Raw genomic sequence first — 18,609 nt, 5'->3', positions numbered from 1 at the left:
TACAATACATCAGAAGGACATATAAACAGATAATAAAACATTGTCTTTCTAGTAAAGGTTTAAGCAAAATCATTCTGCTATTGCTGGAATGGTCCTCACTGGCTAGCACCAAGCTGATATTATACACTTCTGTTTTAAAACAAGCATGTGAGATACTAACTGCTGTTCCTTCATATAGTCTTGAGTCTGATGCCTGTGATAGTAAAATATTGAAACTAAGAAATATATTAGATGGTTATATATTTGCAACTGTTGTTCGGTAACTCTCTCATACTCCATTTCTCCACCATTCCACCTTCAGTCATATATATATATATTTATATATATATATATATATATATATATATACATATAAAATGGGGTCATTTGCTTATATCCCACGTGCCTCCATTACATGAGGCTTATGGTATTATATTGTGAAAACTATAGCTTGGCTGTGTTTTTCTTGCAGTTTTTATTGACTTGTTTTTCTGTGTGATCTTTCACCCATTGGTGTATATATATATATATACATATATATATATATATATATATATATATATATATATATATATATATATATATATATACATATATATATATATATATATATATTATATATATATGGATCCTTATCAGATGATAGAAATTTCATTTGACCGAATCCCATTTGACTGAGACCATAAGACTGAAATTATACTGAAAAATCACTTGACTGAAACCCATAATACTGAAATCTTACAATGCTAAATTTCAACATACTGAATTGTAAAGTGGACGATATAAAACCAGAATAGGTGGGCGGGCTATGCCCCTTACATACCCCAATGTGGGGAGCTGCGCCCCCCACCCCCCCAACTATATATACTAACTCCAGGATCCCCACTGTAGTGCGATTCTGGTTTTATATTGTCCACTTTACAATTCAGTAGGTTGAAATTTAGTATTATAAGATTTCAGTATTATGGGTTTCAGTCAAGTGATTTTTCAGTATTGTGAAATTTATTAACTTATTCCACATATTAAGTGGATTAAGAAGAGGAAATAGTTATTTGTCATTTGGAGCAGAGAGTAATGACCTCTAGAGGGGCACTTTCAAGTCTAGACTGCTGAAGACTAAAGGGTGTAGTTGAAGCATATAACTATGGACCATGGAAGTTTGGAGCTGGATGGTACACCATCATTGATCATTGGATAGAGACATGTTGAAGTAGAAAGATTAGCCAGGAAATGTAATCACTGGTCACAGGACATCTGAGGTTGTCTTCAGGAACTTTGAGGTAGACAAAAGATTGGATTATTTCTTTTGTTTCCTCAAGATGCTGTAGAAAAGAAATCAGGTTTGTGCGTTATATTCCCCACCAATACAAAGTATTATGAAAAGAGCAGTGCAATGCATATCCAAGTAAATAAATGCATTTTTTTATTTTCAAAGTGGCCTTTCTTCTTATCATGTTTAGAGGATAGAGATGGACCTGTCTTTCCTGCTGGCTGGGGATGGGGGCTGAAAAGATAAAGTTTTCCATATCTTTCTATGTAATCTGGTTGCTTATTACTGAGTTTATTGTGACTTTAGATTTAGCATTTTGTTTTTGGCTTGACTTTTGGCTTTCACAGCTCTGGATTATGAATTTGAAGTTGATTTAAAGCAGATTGCTGGAGCTTGCTAATTAGAATGATTACATCTGCTTTTGTGACTTTTAGTTCCCATGTTTTGTACCTATCATATATTTATTTCAAAGTGAAATCAATTGTTTAATGGTTGTCACTTCTAATTTATTGTTTACTATAACTCTTTAAAAATATGGTTTAGTCCTCAATGCTGTTCAAAATCTGTTAGACTGGCATACCAGCTTTCCTTTTAAAGCCAGTTTATTGCATTGCTAAGTCCCATGGGACTCTGTGTCAGGTTCTTCACTGTTATTTAATTTGTTGCATAAACAGTTTTATTTGTTTTTGACTATCTTGTTATGTTGTATATGATTCTTTGATTGCTTGGGTTTGCATTCCCTGGTAGTTATGTATTAGTCTGAATATTACATTTTAGTCTTTTGGCCTTCTCTCCACGTACATGGGTGGGTTGAGTATTATCAGCAAGCAGGATACTTTGGTATTGAGATGTTATCCTTTCACACACTGACTTGATACTCCTGTGTTATCTAACTGTTAACAGAACTAGTTTTCCAGGTGACATTGTTACTGAGTATGAAGTAAAAATATTACATTTTAAAAACATGTACCTTAGACAGCATTTTGTTTTTTTGTTTTTTTGTTGCTTGGCTGATTAAATGAGTTGTAATTCTTTATATCATTTGCCAATCGATACATTAATTGAGGCTTACTTCTTATTTTGCAATTCAAATTGTAGCATTACAGACGTATGTTGTTTTATTGTTATCTTTGGTGGGCTGTTTTTTCTAATTTATTGTATAATATTATAATAGTAATAGCCTTGTAGAAACTGACATGTGGGTTTATTTTGGTATAGATTCTTATTTTTCACAGAGTACTAATGCATTGTATTCCATTTTTCAACCTCAATCCTCTTATCTCTCTTGTTCACCTGACATTTTTTGACCTATGGTTTTCCTAATTCTTAATATCTTTGATACTTGATAAGACCTCCCATTTTTCCATTTGCTTTGTAGATTTGCGATGTTTATTATCTATGATAACTCTGTATTGCTACTGTCTTGGCACCATTGTCACTCGATGAAAAGAATAAAAGGTCTGAGCTTCATTTGACTGGTACTTGAAGATGTGTCCCTGTTAGCATTACTGGAAGTCACCCAAGGACAAATACTTGTAGCACAGCTTTCTCTTGCTTTTGTCAGTCATCTAGGGAACTGCTTTACCATCACTAAAGAAGACATATACTTCTGAGGTGTTTCCTTGAGCATTGCTTCTTAATATCAGGTCAGTTGGTAGCAAGTCAAGGAAGTCAACCTGTCTTTTATGTCAGAGAGCTATGAAAAGTTAAGACCACATTTTGCAGTCTGGGATTAAAATTAATAACTAAGGTATAGTGTTTAAACTACACAATGACACATAAGTTACTTACTCTGTTAGAAAGGGCTTCCATTTGAATATAATATTAAAAAATACAAGATTCAGTTATAGGTAGTTTATATGGAGAGACTGGGCCATTTGATTTAAGAAGGAGCTAGGCATAGTAAAAAGAATTCAGAGAACATTGTCATATTGTGTTCCTATCTGTGTTTATGTGTACATAACTCTTTTAAAATAATATCTAAATTATGCTCTGTCTTTGTGTAATTGAATGCTAATGTATTAATGTGATTATTTGAATATGCATATGTTAAGCTAATTAGATGTTCCTGATAACCACCTAATTTTAAGGTTCTTTGCTCCTAATTCTCTAATTTGGATGTTTAGTGGTATGGTTGTCTGTGATATAGCAAAGAGTTCTACTTACAAGGAAATGGATATGGAGTATTTCAAGGTCATTGTTCTGACTTTGGAGTCTGGAGATGAGATGGCATCTTAGGAAAACAGATATGCCCCCTCAGATAGCACCATCTTTTTCTGGGTTGGGCCTAAATGAGGTACTGAAACCCTTCACTGCAGGGTTCTATCACTGTTTTGAAATTGTGTATTAGTAGGTATATCAATATCTATCTATCTATCTATATATAAATATATATATATATATATATATATATATATATATATACATACATATATATATATATATATATATATATATATATATATATATATATTTATTTATTTTATTTATTTAACATTTGTTGACCGGGAAAGTCCAACAAGGACAAAGCCTATTTTCAGTGGAGGCCTGGGGAGAAACACTCCATATGCATGTCTTTGGATTTGTGGGAGGAAACCAGAGTACTTGGAGGAAACCCACATGAACACAGGGAGAACATGAAAACTCCACACAGAAGGCACCCCAGCCAAGAATCTAAGCAGAGAACCTCTTGCTGTGAGGCAACAACGTTAACTGCTGCACCACTGTGCCACAGTATAAATATATATATATGTAACTTTTTTCCCAAGAGTTAGGAATGCCTGTCATGAGTGCATTTTTTTATTAGACTTCTAGTATTGGACATTGTTACATATATATATATATATATATATATATATATATATATATATATATATATATATATATATAGGTTTGTTTTTGATTAGCTATGTACATAATTTGAAGAGAATGATCTTTCATAAAAAGGGTACTATGAGGGAGGAAAAGATCCAGGCTAATATACAGAGTCCATGAAAAAAGAGGTGCAGGAATACCTAGCAAAGCATCCAGAGCTATCAATCATCACCGCTCATGGTGACATATATCAGATCCCCTTAGAATGACACCAAGATCTGTTATCTTTTGTTTGTTAGCTATCATTCTTGGTAATGTTAGGATACTGCTGAACACTACTTTCACACCAATTTCAGATGCATGTTTTTAGAAGTCTGTCATGTCCCTTTTCATATTATCTAAGAAAGTATATCTCAAATCATTCACTCCCACATGTGCAATGATCATGTCATATAGGTAGTTAAGGTGAAGAGACATGAGAACCCTGGTGACACTGTGGATCCAGGCACCTGAGAGACAGATAACAATCACTCTGTCCTTGCTCACTCTGCTGATTGGTGTATCTGTATATCTGACTATGGAGTCACCTACAACTAAGACATTACCAGATGTACTGTCAAGGCCTTGAAACCTTAAGGCTTTGGCCTGCCAGTTCAGTGATTACTTTTTATAGTTGTGTTTCAGTAATGTCTGTGCATGTTGTTTGCCTGTTAATGTGATGGTGCATCTCAAACTTTTGTCGAAGAGGCCTTTGTGGTTTAGGCAGGGACATTTTAAGTACTTCAGTGTACGAAGGATTATTTGTTTGTCTAGGACATGGTGGGCATGGTTGTGTGAGGTGAGTGGAAGAACTGATGACATGCACGTAACACTGTACAGTCACTGAAGAGAAGTTGCTCCCCAAAGTTAGTAAATACTTGTATCTCTCGTATAGAGAATATAGAAAGAATCAGTTGTCAGTGAACATAAGGCAGTTCTTGCATTACCTCAACTTTTGTATTGCCATCAGGCTGTCAACAGATGGTGAGATGAACTGTGAATGACTTCAGGATATTTAGTACATGGAAAAAAAGGTTATTAATGAGTGCTAATGAACTGAACTTAAAGGAAGGGTCTACTGTATATACTAGAACACTAGGATGAGCAGATTTAAAAAAAATATATGGATTAAACCTTCAAGGTAGTGTACTGTGCTCTAAGTAGGTAGAAAGATAAGAAGAAAGGTAATGTGCTTTAGCAGTCTAATGAGAGGAACTTCCTAGTTTTTCCTAGTAGTACTCAGTAGTATAAGAAAATAAGATGAAACTGGGAGTTTTCCAGAGACAATTTTAGTAAGAGCAGTCAACTCAAGATTAAAAATGGTCATCTGAGTGAGCACACAGTGTTATGGATCTAACAATACAGTGGAAAGGTAAAATCATTTAAATAGCTTATGCATCTGACACTTCTGTGCTTAGTTATAACAGAAATGAAAGTAGAAGGGGGGGGGGGGTGTAGTCAATTTACCATAAGGGATGGAAAACAGAAACACTGACTTTTAAAGTCACAACAAGATGGGGGTGTGCGGGGGGGGGGGGGTCAACTGATCTGTAACAGGCACAAAAACTTGTAAACCATAATCTTTCTCTCACAAAGGCAATACTCTGCAGCAGAAGCGTAAAAGATGACTGGACAAAATATTTTGGTAAAGAGCAAAGGAATACACTTACAGCAGAATGCTTTAAAACAATGTTGACACAATATTAGAATAATACAAGTGCAATATAGTTTTTACTTTCCTGATGTAATGTTTATTCAGTATTTCTGACCAAGCCTTGAATGTAAATCTGTTTTCGTATGTTTAGTCGGTATACTGATCTCAACTTTGTCTGTAATTCTCAGCATCTAGTACATTTAATCAGTGTACTGAGCTGTCTATAATTCTATTTTTGGTATATTCAGTGTATGGGGCCTAGTCTTGTCTGTAATTCTCAGTTTTCTGTATGAGTGTCTGGTGTACTGGGCCTAGCCTTTTCTACAGGTCTCAATTTTTTTGTATTTTCACAGTATACTGATCTCAGCCTTGTCTGTAATGGTGTTTCCAGTATGTTTTAGTCAGTGTAGTGGGCTGTCTGTAATTCTGTTTTTGTATCTTTATTCAGTGAAGGGTGCCCAGCCTTTTCTAAAATTCTAAGTTTTCTGAATGTTTATTCTGTGTACTGGGTCCAGCCTTAAATATAATGTCCTGTTTTAGATTTGTTTACTCAGTGTACTGGGCCAAGCCTTGTCTGATATTCTCAGTTTATGGAATGTTTATTTATTGTACTGGCCTGGGCCCAGCCTTTTTTGTACTTCTCAATTTTCAATGTATTAATTCAGTGTACAGGGCCCAGACTTGATTCTAATCATCAGGTTTTGTATGTTTATTCAATATACAGGCCCAGCCTTGTCTGCACTTCTCTGTTTTTGATAAGTTTATTCAGTGTATTGCACTCAACCTTGTCAGTCATGCCCCCTCTCTTCATCATGTTTAGTTAACCAGAAGCAACCACAATGATCCTGTATTTTTACTTAAGTATAATTATCATCATCTACAGAACTATTGCATTTACCATTACTGTCAGTAAGTATGCTGATATGGCTGGGTTGCATATATTGCATATATTCCTTTCAATGCTAGATGAATAAAATAAGTTTAACATATTGCATCTCACTTTGACCTTCACCAGATGTCACCCATATTGCTGCCCATAGTTAGCATATCTGTGTGGCACACCTTCCACTGTTTCAGTTCTCAACAAATATTTTAGCTCTGACTGCTGTTAGAAGGAAGGTACAGTGATGAAGCAGCTGACACAGCTATTGGTTTTCTGTGTCATCAGCTGGGGTACCTTCTGTGCATCATTTGAATGTCATGCCTTTGTTTATGTCTTATTTTCTGTGTGCTCTGGTTTCTTATACCATCTGAAAGGTGTGCTGTTAGGTGAATTGTTGAGCTTCTGAAATACCTGCGGTTATATGGCCAGAGTGAGTGTGTGTGTGTGTGTGTGTGTGTGTGTGTGTGTGTGTGTGTGTGTGTGTGTGTGTATGTGTGTGTGTGTGTGTGTGTGTGTGTAATACAGTGAGTAGGCATCCCATCCAGAATTAGATTCTTTGCCTTACTAGCCCTTATGACCAGAAATTGAATAACATCAGTATTTTAAAATGAATGAACTTTCTTAGACTGCTTAAATAATACTAGATAAATTCAATTAAATATTTATAAATGGTATTACCTGAATGTCTGAAAATGACACATTCATCTGATTCCTACATACCTGGTTATAAAACTGGTTTAGTTATCATAAACTCTTCAGATATACATAACTATTTAAATGCATTCATTTCTACTCTGTATAATGTGGGAGGAAACCAGAGCACCTGGAGGAAATAATAAATCTAACAAACCCTAAGCAGTTTAAAAAAGCCACCAAAGATTATTTTAAAAAACACTGGACCTGCCTCTGCTCATACCCTGATTGACCAAAACCCTCCGTTTTTAGTTTCAAAGTAATCAATTTAGACCCTAGTTAACCTACTTCCTTTACTATCAGTCTGATAGCTTTACTAAGCTGTATGCTGCCTAATAAAAAAAAAAAACCTTCTAATTAGCATATTCCGGTTCAAAACACTACTTCTTATATCACATGCTTAAATTGTTGGTCGTCCTAGATTGCTTACATATTATATAACTTGATAATTATTGTAAAGATGATTGTACACCTAAATAATTTCTTGCATTATTATTTTTCTCTAATATTAAATGTGTAATTACTATTGTTAAATTATCCTATATTATGTGTCTGGACCTTTTCTCCCTGGGCCCCCACTGAAAAAGGACTTTTGCTCAGTCGGACACTCCTGGTCAACAAATGTAAAATAAAATAAATAAATAAATACATGTAAATGTGAATATCTGGCTATGTATATATGTGGATTAATGGCAAAACACATGCTGGGCAGCCTGTGAAACACTATCTAATGCTAGAATTAAAAACTAATCCTGATGTGAAAATGGGAGCAGAGAAGAATTAATGATTATAATAAGAGCTGATGGATGCAGGTAAATATTTATTTATTATTTGATTACTGGGAAAGTCCAACTTGGAACAAAGCCAATTTTCAGCAGAGACCCTTGGAAAAACACTCCAGATGCATGTCTTTATAACAGGGGAGGAAACCCACATGCATTCAGAGAAGACATGCAGACTCTGCACAGAAGGCACACCAGCCAAGAATCGAACCATAGAACCTTTTGCTGTGAAGGGACAACACTACTGCTGCACCAATGTGCCATCCAAATATGAAGTAAAATTCAGAAATGTCTTCTTTGTAAGTTTTTTATGAAGCTTTAGGAATATCTAAGTACAGGAAAATGACCCCAGAGGTGAGCAGATCATTGACTAAACAGAAAAGAGGCACAGCAAAGTCAAAACATGTATGTTCATAACAGTAAATACAAATAGAGAAGGCATGAGCATTTACACACACACACACACACACACACACACACACACACACACACACACACACACACACACACACACACACACACACACACACACACAAGGTATGCTGTTTATATATACAGGCTGCACATAAAAATAATTTAGGCATCTTGAGAAATTATTTTAATTGATACTCAGTGTAATTATAAAACAAAAAAATGGTTGACCAAACCATAACTATATGGAAGGGAAAAAACTGGCAGGCCTTATTTAAAAAAAGAGATAACTAGGAGAGAAGAAAAGAAAGAAGAAAAGGAGAGATGTAAATGTGTTTTTTTTTCAGAGAACTAGATAGAGAACTGGAGGAGATGAATATACAAGTGCAACTCTACCAATGTAACATGATGTCTCTAAGTTAATAGAATTAAATTTGAATTGGTTATTCCATGGGATTCAATGGCATTAATGTAATAGATACTCTTCATAGGAATAACTGAGCTTTGACTACATGAGAGGATAATGGAATGAAACCACTTTTAAGAAAAATACTGTTGGACAAAAAACACTTCATTTACAGATTTGCCAACATCAAATAATAATGGTGAGTTTGGGGTTTTGAAAAATGTCAGTGATAAATGTGTTTGATTATTAAATATTTTGCAATATTCCCACAATACTAGTAATCTTCCCACCACAACCAGTCTTTGTTTTCAAACTTGTTATAGAACCCTGTCAATGCAATTACTTCTAACCATTCCATTAAACTGCTGAAGTGTTTGGAGAGCCACAATTACACTCCAAAACTGGGAAAGGTATAAACTTATTGAACACATCTCTGGCATGAGGCCTAATGTTAATACTGCTTAGGGTGCGTAACAAGAGCTTGTTAAGTAAATGTAAGCACTGTGAAGATTGGGTCTTGTGCTAAGGACTAACAACGGACAGTGCCAGCTGGTAAAGGATAGCAGCAGAAGGTAAAACATCTTTTAAAAGTTGCTCAAGCTTTACCTTGCCATTCTTATAAGAAGAAAGTATGGCAAATAAAGCAACTAACAGCTTTTAAAGCAATTAGTTCTATTGAGGGCTACTTTGTTTCTGCCTGTTGTCTGACAGCAACAAGTGCTTCACCAGCTTTCAAAGGTTTTAAAACATGGTAAAGCACTGCATGCTCCTGAATTTTTTCTCTTTGTAACTTGTATGTTGAGCAGACAGAGATCTATGCACTACAAAGAATTATGATCAGGTCACTGATTATAATCTTTTATTATGTGTTCTCAGCATGTATGCCAAGATTCGCTCTCGAGTTTCTTGGTCTGTATGTCTTCAACACATAATAAGCTGGTTATGATTAGAGAACTGATTATAATTCTCTGTATTAGCAACTCATGTTTTAAAGCCTGTATCTATGCTTATATTTGTCTACCTTCCTTTCTTCATAATGTTTCATAATAGAAAAGGGTAAGAGTTTTCCTCCTGTCTCTCCCATATTTTGCACTAAATTATTTTATTCTGAATTCTGTAAATATTTTAATAATTTGTATGTACTTTAAGAAATCTAATGATTAGCTTCCTATTCTAATTTTAAATTACAAGTAATATAATTTTGTATACTGCTGACCGTTACTTAATTACATGGTGTGTCTATATATATAGGATGTTTAACTGTCTATGTAACTATTAGTTTTGTTTTATTGCCTTAGGCTATGGTCATAACTGAAAAAATATGATACCATTCCACATTTTCAGTTTACATGTAAATAAAAAGGAAAATATGTCTATCCAGCTATAAATAAATTTGTACATATTTAAATAAACAAATAAATAATTAATGAAGTAATGATTCAGAATTGCCACAAAGAGAACAAGGTCACCATTATGAATTTGCAAACCAGATCATAAAAGAAGTTCAGAGTATAGTTTTACATGTTGGGGAGAGGTCTCATAAAAGTGCTGAAACTTACAAAAGAAAGTCCTTAGATCATATTGTAAACTATCATTCACTTAGTTGGAAGAATCTTTACCAACTATGTTCCTAGCTGTTATGTGGAGAGCCCAGTGAAGTGCTATTGTTAGCTACTTAGCAGAAAGTTTATGGATGATGGATGCTTATGTTCTAATCTATCAATATCTTAAACAAGATAATTACTACCATAACAGGTACTTGTGAAGTAGGACATTATTTTAAAGTGGCAGAACAAACTGGAATCACGTTACTCCTAGCAAAGTGTGCAGCATGATTGAAACTGTAGGTAAAAAAAGAGAAGAAAACAGAAACATGGCAAATATAAATGTTTGCAAAGAATGCTCATGCAGTGCCAGGCATATTATGGAAACATTAACACTGAGATAGAAATGTAGTCAGGAATATCACTAGATAAGATGGCTACTGGTTCTAATAATGTACCAATTAGAGGTATGACTAAATTTACAATTATATGCCAATAAAAATCAAAACATTTCTAGATATATACAGTAAGAGTGGAGCACTGGGATAGTAAACTGGCAGTTTGTGTGCATCAGACAAAGATTAATGGAATGATTCATCATCATCATTATCAACAACCCCCTTTTTCCCATCTTTACATGGGATTAGGGTGCCACATCACTTGTCTTATGACTTTGACACACTCTTCTTACTTCTTTGACAGTCATGGTCGCCTGTCTCTTAAACCATCCAGCCATCCCTTGCCTGGATGACTTTGTCTCCTTTTGTAAATTTTCCGTCCCTCTAAATCTGCATTATGAAATCAGCTTTTGACTGAACCACTGTAATCTGTTCTCCTTTACCTTCTCTGTAAATGGGGTGTTTTGGTTTCTGCTCTAATGACCTAACTTCTTCATCTCTCCCACTCTTTGCATCCTGATATCCATCCCTGGCACTTCAATAATCTCAAGCTTCCTCAGCTGCTCTGCCTTCAGTGTTGAGGTTTCTGTGTCATGCAGAAGGTTGCATTATTATTGTGTACCCCTTACTTTTCAACTTCTTTGGAATTTTCTATCACAGACTACCCCTGACATTCTATACTAGTTGGCTGAAGTGCCTCAGATTCTACCTTTGACCTCTTCATTTAAATTTCTCTTTTCCTCAACCACAACTCCCAGGTTCTTAAAATTCTGAACCTATTCTACAGTTCTTCCATTGATCACAATTTTAAGCTTCTAGTTTCTCCCATTTTCTGCTATGACCACTGCCTTATCTGTACTTAGTTTCATCTCATGTGCATTCAGATTTGCACTGCATTCTCCTATCATTATCTAATGTTTCAGTTCAGAGTATGCTCCTAGTACAACATCATCTGCATACTACAGGTTTGCTGATCTATCCCATCCAACATTTTTTTTTTTGGTGTAGCCCATCAGCACTATAGACAGAAGTGGGTTTAAAGCTGAGCTGTAATACTCACCCACTCCTCAGAATGTATACTCAGGAGGAGATTCACAAAAGAGGGACAGCTGAGTGTCTGAAATGATTGAATGCAACTATTAAAAGATTAATAAAATTTAATTTGTGATGAGATAGATTTGTGATCATGGAAAGTGACATCCAGTAGGAAACATTCAAAAGATAGATAAAAAAAATTCCATCATGTAGATATATATATATATATATCTTCTTCTTCTCTTTCGGCTGTTCCCATTAAGGGTCACCACAGCAGATCATCTGTTTCCATTTCTTCCTGTCCTCTGCATATTGCTCTGTCACACCAACTATCTGCATGTCCTCTCTCACCACATCCATAAACCTTATCTTAGGCCTTCCTCTTTTCCTCTTACCTGGCAGCTCCATCCTTAGCATCCTTTTCCCAATATACCCAACATCCCTCCTCAGCACATGACCAAACCAACTCACCTCTCTGACTTTGCTTCCAAACTGTCCAACCTGAGCTGACCCTCTAATATACTGATTCCTAATCATATATATATATATATATATATATATATATAGAGAGAGAGAGAGAGAGAGAGGGAGAGAGAGTTAAAGCTTTAGCTGTGATAATGTGGTTAAAACTAGGGGCTGCATTCAGAAGAGAATACATAAACTCTAAAAAAAACAGTTATAAGCTCAAACAATATATTACCACAACAGTACAGAAATGGCATTTGTCAAGAACAAATTGGGAAGCAAAAACTACACACACACACACACACACACACACACACACACACACACACACACACAAACACACACACACGCCCGCGCACGAGTCCATATTTTTCTGTGGTGAGTAGTATTGACTGTGCTTTACTGAATTATGTTTATCAAGCATATTCTGCATGTATTCTGAAAGTACCCTTGAGATTAACATTTCATTTTTTTCTGAATTATTGTAATTTATCTACAAAATGTGAGTCACATGGAACTACAGAACATTGGAGAAAAGACCACAAAATCATTATGTTGTTTTGTTTATTGCACTGAAAAGTATATGATTTTGTTGTAATTGCAAAATAATGAATTTCTCCACGGGATCTATTAAACTACACTCCTTAGTAATTTGTAGTGATTTCAGAAAGATTATTACCACACTCCTCTAGCTATATTGTTACACAGAACATGGATTCACGTTCCCTGAAACAAATACAACATTCAGTATAGTTGATGTATTTTGTCCTTAAAATGTGTCTCTTTTAATAACACTCAATTTACTTGCTTGTAATTTGCAAACTGATTAACTCATTTTGATTCCATTACAAGCTTTAATATTGCAAATGATAAGTTCAAAACTGACATTTCTTTTTGTATAACAACCACCTGAAGGCAGAAGAAAGAGATTAAAGCTTAATGATAAAAGGAGGAAATTTGCATGTGAGAGCACAGCTGAGAGCTTTTCTGGTAAATCTTCACTGGACATACTGTCCCACCAGTTGCAGAAACATTCTAACATCAGTAAATTAACAGAAACATGCTATGACCTCCTTTTGGTTTAAGTAACTGTACATGTCCATGCATAACTTCTAGGCAGACTAAGCTAAAGTAGATAAATAAATAAATAATGCTTAATCGCATGCCGCGGGCTGCCATTTTTATTATTACAGTTGCACCACTGACTGTTTGCTTGTTGTCACACGGTTTATCTGGTCACATCAAGGCTTGAGCCTCTAAATTTAAGTATGATTAGCATACATGTTATTAAGAGCTCAAATGAACTTGCATGATGTAGATAGGTTGAAAGGTTTGCATTTGCTAATGCAAAATACATTGATGCTTTTCTCCTGACTTCTGGAAATAAATTTGTCTTTAATCTTGTATTTAAGTTAATATCAGTTATGCAAATTCTATTTTCAAGTGCTAGCATGAAGAATAAAAAATATTAGGCAAATAATGAAATGAAATTCTATAAATTCACTGTGCACATACTAAAATAACGAACCATTAAAAACATACAAGGATGTTGTTTAGCATGCAAATTACCTAGTGATGTGAAAACTTAACAGCTAGCTGCATTTTGCAAGTAATGCATCCTAAGATCAGGTACGAGGAAGCAGATATTTAAAATATGACATGTCATTTAAAGAGAGAAAATAGCTGAGGCAGCTAAAATATTAAGACATTTTCAATCATTACTCAAAGATGCTAGAATTGCCAAACAAACTGGGCAACTAAAACATTTTCATGAGACAATAAAGTTATATATGTCTGCTGGTTACAAAAGTATTATAAGAATTTTTTTTTAATCCAGGAACTTCTTTATTCAGAGAATTTTTGGAACAGCCACGAGAATTATTCATGTCTGTAAAGGTGATTCCTATTATCTTTGCAGCATACACCTGAAATTCCTTACCATCTTTACTGCTGAAAAATGACCTGAAATTAAAACAGCATAAAGAAGTAGAATGAAAGAGAATACTACGATATGTTAATGCCGAGCGTGTTAAAGTGAGCATATGCTGCCATTTTCTGCACTGTTAGTAAGCAATGTGTATATAATAACACAGGGAAATTCACTCTGTAGTATTTGGATGTTGAAATCAGTGCTAATCCATAGTGCTAGGTTTGTGATGGGTGCTACATGCCTTCTGGCATCTTGTGATGTGTACTGCAACATTGTCTGTAATGGGTGCTACAACGTTGTCTGTAATGGGTGCTACAACATTGTCTCTGTCAGTGACCTGCCCCTGGTGCATGGAATCCTTCTGACATCCTCTGTTAAATGGTTCAGCACCTGAAGGACATTACTGCCTCCCTCAGGGAAAGACACATGTACTGTTGTGCCACATCAATTCAACCACATGTGGTACTCTTACATCCAATGTCCATTTACCACTGCTAATACTCACAATTCATTCGCTATCATGGTAGCTGTGTACCAGAAAAAGAATGCACAATGGTGCTCAGTGGTGAAACAAACATAGTACTTAACAAAAAATAAAATGATATAAAATGCAGAAAAATGATAAAACTCTAGCATCTTTCTTGTAGACACCAGTTTTAAGTCCTTTCAATACAAAGTAATAAATAAATCAATGGAAGCAGCAATTAAATTCAACACAATGATATGCCATAACATTTTCAGTTAGTACTAGCCAATAAGAATAGAAAGGCAAATTAAAATGCAATTTCCAACCAGCTGCTACCACAGTTTACATAATTATCAGACACTGTAAATATTAATGTTTTCTTATACTTCAGACCATATTGTGTCAAACATTGAGAATTCTGTTATCCGTTATATGTAGTAAATGTACAGATAGTGTTCATACTTTGAATTCATTAAAAACTTTTAAAAGTTAAATAATAATTTGAAAAGAATTGAATCAAACTTAAAATCCATAATTTTTCCTTCCTTTTGCTAAAACTACCTTAAAATTCTTTGAAATACTTGTGTAATACATTTCCATAAAAAGGGTACTAGATGTACTAGCTTTTTTAACTTATGCAAGAACGAACAAGCAAGAATAAAAGGTTTGGATGATTTACATACCCACCTAAGCCTGAAAAGCACTCAGGTTGATAAAGAATGTGCCACTGTTGTTTTGGTTTTATTCATCAATATTTTTTCTGCTATCAGTTAAAAAAACTATTTCAGGAGATACATATCACTGACATAACTGGTTTACCATAATAAAGACACTGCATTACATAATACTTTGCTTACAGATAAATTTCTTAATGCTATGTGAGTTAATTTTTGCATTTTAATTTTTTTAAGTTTATTTCTATTGACTGACTCTGCAAACCTTATGCCATTACAAAGTCAACAACAAATGGATAGCAAATATATACCATTCATATAGATTCAATTATATATTTCAAAATTGCATAAAACTGCTGTATATAGTTAAAAAAATGTACATCTGTTACCTGATAAATATATTACATAGTCATAATGTCTTCTTCAGTTTTGCATACATTTTAAACTGATAGCAATTCTGCTTTTGGACTGCACTTGCCTAATATAAAAATGCAGTAATTTATCCCTATTGGAAATCAGTCTTATAATTCATACCAAACAGATATACAAATGTTTTTTCTTAGCTTCCCATATACCGGCCTTTCCAACAAAACATGAGTGAACATCTTCAAATTTCTCCTCATAACATGCAAATAGTTCACCCTAGGAGCTAGATTCCAGTCCACATAACCACTGATTCCCAAACCAAATCTCATATTTATATGTCATAAAAATACAGCATATCACTATAATGTCTTTCATCAAGTATGGCACATTTTTATTGTTAAGGAAAGCTTGATCAAAAAGTGTATAGAATGTGTTTGAATGGATATTATTTTCATCATTAATAGTTCTTTTTATACTTGGGAAATATTTGGGGGAAAAATAATTATTTCCTTTTGCGCTCTTACTTTTTCATCCTACGTACCATGCAGCCCCTCTGGAGTTTACCCCGATTTATATTTATAAATGTCACTAAGATTTGAGAGTCAGATGATCTGCTGTTTAGGTTAATCCCAATTCTTTTCCAAGGTACATGACCAGAAGGAAAGGTAGTAGTCTCAGCTCCTTCATCAGAGCTCCGTATATAGTTTAGACAAATTAATTTGGTGACAAATGGTGCCTGTGTCAGCAAAACAGGTTATCATGGGATAACTCATAGTCTTCAGCACCTTATTCAGAGAAGTAACATTTAGGGTCAGATTCCAAAATACCAGCTTAATGACAACAGGATATCTGAAGCCATCTAGTCTTGTGTCACTGAACTGTGAAATCTGCCTCACTCCCTGGGATGTCATCATTCTGAGGGTGAGGTTTTCCAGTTCAGTATCTCAGTATTTCACAACACCAAGGTATTGAACTGAATTTAGTCTTGCTGTGCCCTGTAACATGCAATAAGATTCAAAAACATTCTGTTATCATATCTTATCACCTCTTCTGAGCATAACATTAGCCTTCTCATAGATGGTACATGAAGTTCTGAGGTGCAACAGTTCTATTTGGAGGTGAGACATGGTACTGCAGTTCGGGAGCTGTCTTGCAATTGTAGGTCTGACATATGGATGAAGCTTCATGGCCATGAGAACATCCAGTTCAACAAATGTATATGCAGGACAGACTGGTGAATCCAGTGGTCTGCATTCATCCCATCTAGAAAAAGAGGCAGACATGCAAGACCACTGGACAGCAGGGGTTTAAATGTAACTTTAAGATTATGATAATGTGAGCTTTCCCCAAAAGATTTCAGAGAATGGGTCAAAGCATATGCAGCTGTAAATGCATGCAATCCAGGCTCCCCTAGACTCCTGATACCTCCAGTCCAGTTCCACTTTGATGCTGAACTAGGCACTGCAGGCAGGCTGACTTCCCCGCAGGTACTGCCAACGGTATCCAATCCCACATAAAGGTGAAGCTAGTGCTTCACTGACACATTCCTTTGAGTTTAATAGGATTCCTCATGGAGTCTGCCTTGTACATTGGCAGACCTCACTAGTGCACAACACTGGCTGTAGTTTGCAAAGCAAGCTTGATTCCTCTTTTCAAACTGGGACTAGAGATCTGGCAGTCTCCCTTAGCTTACTGTAAATGGGAACAACTTGAGCCTTATCTTTTAGAATCAAGCATGACGTAACTGCTCAGTATACTGTGCTGCTCCATGCAAAAAGTGTTTTGGAATCCAACTCTTAATTTAGCAGTACCAAAACAAACTGCAGATACTACCTTGTCAGTTTAGCTTTAATAAAATCATTCTGTTTATTCTACAGTGTGTTCTTACAAAAACACGTTACTTAAATACATAAATGAATCTACATCCACTTCCTGCCCATTCAAATATATTTTATTATTCCTGTTCTTCATATTATTATTCTTATTTTCTTAACATTTGTTACCAGCCCATTTTGCTGCATGAAAGATTCCAAGATGGCTATTTTGTTTTTTAACCTGTGACAAGTGGCGGATATTAATGTTTGTAATATTTCAAAGTATGCTGTGTCCACCAGAAAGGAACACAAAAACATAATTTTAGCTTTGCATTTATTTAGAACTTTTACACTGCAAATCATTAGCGGACCTGAATTCCGCTGTGGCGACCCCTAACCGGGAAAAGCCGAAAGACACAACAGCAAGGCTACTTGATTTAAAATATTTTTTATTTGAAAACAGGATATGTTTGTAAATTTTAATCTCAGAAAACCTAGCAGTTCCCTTCCTCCTGTTAAAATTACTTTAACATTATTTTTTGAAGTTAAATGTGAGACTGATCTTTGCAAAGTGCTTAATTCTAGATGTACTGGCAGCTTTACTAATTTATGTAAGGATGAATAAGGAAGACTGATAAATGCACAAGATTAACAGGTTTGGAAAAAACAGAGGAATGCCCGTGAAGATAAAGGATATCAAATCATTATTTCAGACTGTAACTTTTATTCACCCTCATTTTTTCCACATTATCTGCCACAGAAACTTTTGTGGAGATTGAGTTAACTAAAGTTACTGGTTTAAATTAACATGGTTATACTGTACATGAAGTAAGTGGACTGGACACTCTAAATTGGCCACAGGTGTGAGTGTACATGTGAGTGTGTGGTGCTGAAGAACAGCCATGGCATGGCTAGCCAACCAGCAGTGGGAACATTGCTTGTAGTTGATTGTCAGAGTTAAAGTGACACCCTGATTTCAGGTTTAA

The sequence above is a fragment of the Protopterus annectens genome, chromosome 4.part1 (assembly GCF_019279795.1).
Source record: "Protopterus annectens isolate FY-2018-M chromosome 4.part1, PAN1.0, whole genome shotgun sequence".
Taxonomy (NCBI): domain Eukaryota; kingdom Metazoa; phylum Chordata; order Ceratodontiformes; family Protopteridae; genus Protopterus; species Protopterus annectens.
This window is presented reverse-complemented; position numbering follows the sequence as displayed.